Consider the following 5,720-nt stretch of genomic DNA (forward strand, 5'->3'; position numbering starts at 1 on the left):
TTCATCCTGCCCCCTCAGGCAACACAACTGATCTCTTTCAGAGTCAGACTCAAGTTAGCTCCTCTGGAACTGAGGGAGATGGCAGTCAACCTGTCATGGTATCCAGTGTGCTCCCTCTTTATGAGGAGCACATTGGACTTCTTAACTTTTGGCTTCTTGTAACTTGTTCTTTCTTTGTTGAGATGAATTGAGGTCTCAAGGAGCCCCATACAGTATTTCTAGAGGATTCTGGTTACTGCTATAGTAGCAAAATAGCAGGCACAACAAATAACAGTGACAAGCTTTGAAGAACAGCTAATTATTTCATTTTCATCTAATTTTCAACATTTCTTATGTGTGCATACAAATACAGAAAGATTCTCCCTAAAAAATAAAACCAACAGCCTGGACTTTCCTTAACTCAGAGGCATAACAGTAAGTGCTTCACAGGTCCCATAGCTCACTGTTCCTTTCAAAGGCAAACCAATACAAATTTCTTGCTCCTGTAGTTATGGCTCAGTTCATCTTACAGACTCTCTGCTTGTAGGACCATGAGATTGATACAAGCATGCAGGTATGGTTCAGTTTGCAAACCTTTCCTCTCACTACAGGGCAAAGAAAGAAAATGTAATAAATAAATAAATAAATTTTAAAAACACAACATCAAACTTATCAGAGAAAATAAGATGCTTGGCCAAACCTGGTGCTCCAGGAGAGCTGACATCTGATTTATCCTACTAACACATCAGTAATTCTCTGTGCTATAAAATAACTATGTGGTTCAGCTTGTTTGCTCTCAGGGTTTTTGCTGAAATCCCCTAGTCACATACTCAGGAAGGAATCCTTTTATCAAAGAACCTTTGCACTTTGCACCACAAGTATTGTCCATGGCTGCTATTGCCCTTCATTATAGCCTTGAAGGGGACTGACTGAGTGATGTGGCAGCAATGTGCTGACACCAGAATTTGGTTCCAGTTTGATGAGATAAGGCAAACACATAGATTTTGGCACTTACATTCAGGAGGGCTAATAACAAAGGTTAGGTCTCTGTGGACATTACCAGGTCAGTGACAAAATTCTAGTTATCCAAAATACCAGCAGGGACTCCAGCTGTATAGGGAAACAAAAGTGCAGAGCAAAAGGAACATGAGGAAGAGAAAAGAATTTGAACCAGCTGAAGCAGTTAATCTCCAGACAAAACCAGCATGAGTGAATGTAGTATTTATGTGCATAAGGGTAGAGGGGACAGATTTTGTGCTTGCAACTTGTTAGAGAAGGCAGTAAGCCCTGGCCTTTTCTTTCCAGAAAGTAGAAGGATAGACTGTTCCGGATTAAAAAAAAAAAAAAAAAAAAAAAAAAAAAGGAGAATTCCCACACTGGACTGTTCTTACTCCACCTGTGCAAATACTTTTGTATCCACTGGCAACTAATCTGGAAGGCCCATCTGCTTCCAACCAACACATAAGCACCCACTGATCCCAACTCACATGCTGAGTCCCCTCATTTTACCAGATCATAGAAAGGGAAGAGGAGGAAGAAATCCAACAGATTTACTCTAATCCTTGAATGCAGCTTTGGATCTGCTTTGTATGGTCTCAGAGCCACCCTCTTGTCTATATAAACAATGCCCCACACTGAACAGGAGGTTCTGTATAGTCTGTGGAGAAGGTAAAGGACAGAAGAAACAGTAGTGAGAAACAGTATGTAGTTTAGGAAAGCATAATATAAGTTTGCATCTTATGCCAAAAAAATCCCACCAGTTTTCTTGGCTTGTTTTACAAGAACTTGCTGAAGTTTAAGAGACAGAGAGTAATTTTACAGACTCTGACACGTTTAGCTGACTAACAGAGCAAAAAAACTTGGGAAATACCTTTCACATTCAAAGGTACAAAATAATACATCTTGTGGTTTGTATCAGCCTGGTTTTCTACATGCCTAGGATTTAAATACAAATCTCTGCCACACATAGGGAGTTTTTAAGGGTGTTAAATTGCCTAGCCCTTTTTACAGTGTGCAAAGTGATTTGAAATCATTGGGGAACATTAATATTTAGTGGAGAGAGTTCCAGGTTGGAAGACTGCAGTTTGCAGCACTAAGACATATAAATCACTTCAGCTGTGGTGAAATGTGATGATTTGAAGCCATTGGGTTTGGAAATGGAAAAAAGACATGATCTTGAAAGATTCAAACTGCTTTGAATATGTTAAGCCCAATCTTACAGGTCTGATTGAAACATATTCAACAAACATCAAAGTACAAGCTGTAAGATCAAATACTTTCTTCTGGAAAACTTCCAATATAACTTACCCTTTGTAGCTCTGCATATATTTAGAAACACTGGGCCTAATCATACAGCAGTTTGCACTTGATGTAATCACCTGCTGTTGTGCAAACTGAGCACAAACACCTTTTCTAATCTAGTAATAATTGTACGTCATTTTGCCATCATTGTGAAAAGGCACAATGAACAAATGCTCTCTTCTGCAAGGAGAAAGAAGCTGGAGATAAAATTTTCTTGCTTCCATGAGATTGCCTTGCTATAATAAGCAGAAAAAAGATAGAAAGATGAAGGACACTCACAAAATTGTGGAAGTTACATAAAATGAAAGTGAAAAAAGACTGGAAGAACACCAGCTTCATTCCTACGGGCAACATCAGCTGGAGAGTAGGAAAATACTATCATCCTCTAACCCTGCTCATAGGCATTCTTGAGGACCAAAGGGAAAACCCAGCTTTCATTCAGTTTATATATTATTTATGCAAGACTTCCACTGTCCGAGACCTAGTACTGTGCTAATAGGAAATGTTAAGAAAGGAAATCTCTAAAAAAAGGATTTAGGAACAAACAGCTGTCAATTGGTGATGCTCAGTAAGATGTAATTAGTGACATGGGATCAAACGGCATGTGTTTAAACATTACACTTGCTTCTAAAAGCCATTGTGTCTCCACAGAAAAAAGAATTAAACACATTTCTAAGTTTACCAAATTTCTAAGCACACCAAAATCATTCTTCTGAAAAAGTTTCCCTGCCTTTTGCCAGGACTTAGATCAGCAGTAAGAATGATATGAGAGAGCAAACTGAACTTCTATGTGCAGGTTGTGAGGAGTTACATATTTAGCTTGATTAGTCTTTGCTATTGCAGAAGATATCTGACCTTTTCTGGAGGAGCTCAGTGCTACCTCATAGCAAGCCCTTGCAAGTCTAGGGGAGAGTGGTGACAAATTTGCTGCCTGCCTTCTATGGAGTTCCGTTCAAGCTTGGATGACAAACAGCATTTTTCAGGTTGCTGCAGTCCTTTTGCCATCTGCATTTGCCCCACCAATATCCTGCCAGAATAACAGAGCATGAGCCCTTTGTGAAGAGGGAGGATAGAGTATGCTACCAAGAACAACTCCTACAGGGATCCAGAGTGAGACTCTGCTTATCCATCTTCCTCATGGAGGACTTGTTTGTAAAAATGCTTATCAACATGGAGATAATACTTATCAATAAGTATATATGTTCATCATACAGCATTTATATATGTTCTAGACTGAGTTTAAACATTCTAGAATTATAAATGACACCTTCCATGGCACCTTAATTTGGATCCTAGTGTATGTACAATGAAAGATAACCTTTAATTAAATGTTATTCCTTTTATTTTCTCACAGGGATCTTGTCATATAGTGAGAACAGCAATAAGAAAAAGAAGCAAGATTGGGAATTAATGAGGCTCCTTGCTTCATTTGCTCCACCATGTAGGAAATGAAACTTCTGCAAAAACGAAAGGCAAGAGACTACAGGAGAGAGCATGTCTTTTGGAATAAAGCAAGGGAACATTACAAAACAAAACTCAGTCATGTCTCTGCCACTGCTACACACTTCCTCCCTGACTGTAACCACAGCTCCCTCAGTCTGCTCCCTGGACAGTGAATCAGCAGTTCAGACACAACAGGGCAGAAAAGAAAATGTGTGGGTCAGTATAACATGGGCCAACATTAGAGTGTCTGGCAGCTCTGGAAATCAGAAAAGACCAACACTTTGTAAGAAGAAGGAGGCACAGAAACAGAACATGACACCCAGTAGGACTAAGTACCTGTTACTATCCTATGTGATACAATACAGTTCTTACTTAATAGAAAATGTGTATTTGGCAAAATTCCCCTTGGGACAGTTTTTAAGGTCCACTCCAATACATGAAATACCCAAGTTCCCACAAAGACAAGTTACTCTATTTGAAAACAACAGAAAGTACTTCCCCAATTTTTCTTCCCATTTTCTCTGGTACATTAAATGGCTTAATTTCAGAAGTGAGCCAAGGAGTAGCGTTAAGGAATCAACTAAAGTTCACCTGTGTTGTGACGCTGACCAGGAGGCTGCCATGCATCAAGGAATCAGTCATCCACTCCACAGCTAACCTGAGCAGTCTTGGGCCTGTGCTGTGCCATGCTGCATATCCAGCATGGCCTTCAGCCTGTGCTGCGCCCCACACATGGATAACCTAGTCAGGACTAGGTTAGTGGTGCATAACTGCACAAATTCAAAGTACAATACTTACACTGGAGAGTTTCCACCAAAAAGCCCTCGTGCTACCTGGAAAGTCACAGGGACGGGCTCTGTGATCAGATGCCTTTATGAGAGATTTTTCTGGGATTTATGGGCTAAGAATTCAAAAGGCTATTTTGTCTGCCCATTATGCAAAGATGGAGATGTTTCGCAGTAGGGTTATGCTCCTTGGGCATACCCTAGAGCCACAAAGTAAAACAAAAAATAGAGATACCTGTAAAATGGACTGCTGGTGTTACAGAGACACAAACTCACACTTTACCTTCTCCAACAAGCTCATAGATATCACTCTGTTGGATAGTCACCCCAAAAGGCACATCTCAGAGGCAGAAGGTGGAGGCCTCATGCCCACCCCTCACTCTATGGGCCTCCAAGTGAGGAGGAGCTATGTGGCTGTACCCGCGGTAGAGACAACAGTGTCCCCGGAGCAGAGCCTCTTCTCACAATCATGGGCAGGACTGGGCTGAGCACCCAGAAGAACCTCAGGTTTACTCAGGAGTCTTATTCTGGACTTGTCCCCCAGGATTGCTGCCTTCCAGCAACCAGGAGACCAGGTCACTCAGCAGCCTTCACACCTCTACCACCCCAGTGAACCTTTAAACCTGAAACACATTTCATGCCATATTCTTTCAAACCATAATGCTAATGGGTGAAGACAGTAATATAAACCTCTCTCATGAGACAAATGTGTCTAGAGTATGATTGTATGTCCAAGCTGTGGCCTTGGCATCATCTAGTTAATGGTATGGTATCCCTAACTACTGTAGTTATGAAGCCACAGGATCATGATGTTATGCCTGAATGGCCTGATGTGTACTACCTGTGCTGAGGATGGAAACCTGCGTAAGTACTGAACGCAGTGATAAGACTCATGATTTTCATGACTGCCCTCTTGCTTCTATAGCCACAGCCTAATACATGGCTTGATCTCATGTGAACCATCCCATTGACTTATAGATGTTTGCAAAAATAAAGATTCTACAAAATACAAAAGCATTCTTAGAAATCTGGTGTAAAAATATTTATTTCTTATTTCTTTTGTGGTCTCGCCTTAACCATACAATACTCTCAGATTTTAGATTTAATGAAAACATTGTCCTTGTACTGCAGACAGTACAAGGCTTGGAAATGACCCATTCACAGCCAGAAAATAAGGAAAGCAAAGAAAAAGCACCTCAAGCCTTCTTTAAA

The 5,720-nt window shown here is 40.6% G+C and overlaps 1 long non-coding RNA gene across 2 annotated transcripts; it reads right to left on the reverse strand.

Moving 5' to 3' along the window:
* Positions 1–333: 333 nt before the first annotated feature.
* On the reverse strand, positions 334–4,808 carry LOC116785236. Of its 2 annotated transcripts, none has more exons than XR_004356440.1 (3): positions 4,792–4,808; positions 3,136–3,307; positions 334–1,636 (listed from the first exon to the last, which is right to left on the reverse strand). It is a non-coding gene; the product is annotated as an uncharacterized LOC116785236 (long non-coding RNA). The 2 variants fall into 2 exon arrangements; XR_004356439.1 differs by having other exon boundaries at positions 4,744–4,804.
* Positions 4,809–5,720: the final 912 nt, after the last annotated feature.

Source organism: Chiroxiphia lanceolata, chromosome 3 (genome assembly GCF_009829145.1).
Source record: "Chiroxiphia lanceolata isolate bChiLan1 chromosome 3, bChiLan1.pri, whole genome shotgun sequence".
Taxonomy (NCBI): Eukaryota; Metazoa; Chordata; class Aves; order Passeriformes; family Pipridae; genus Chiroxiphia; species Chiroxiphia lanceolata.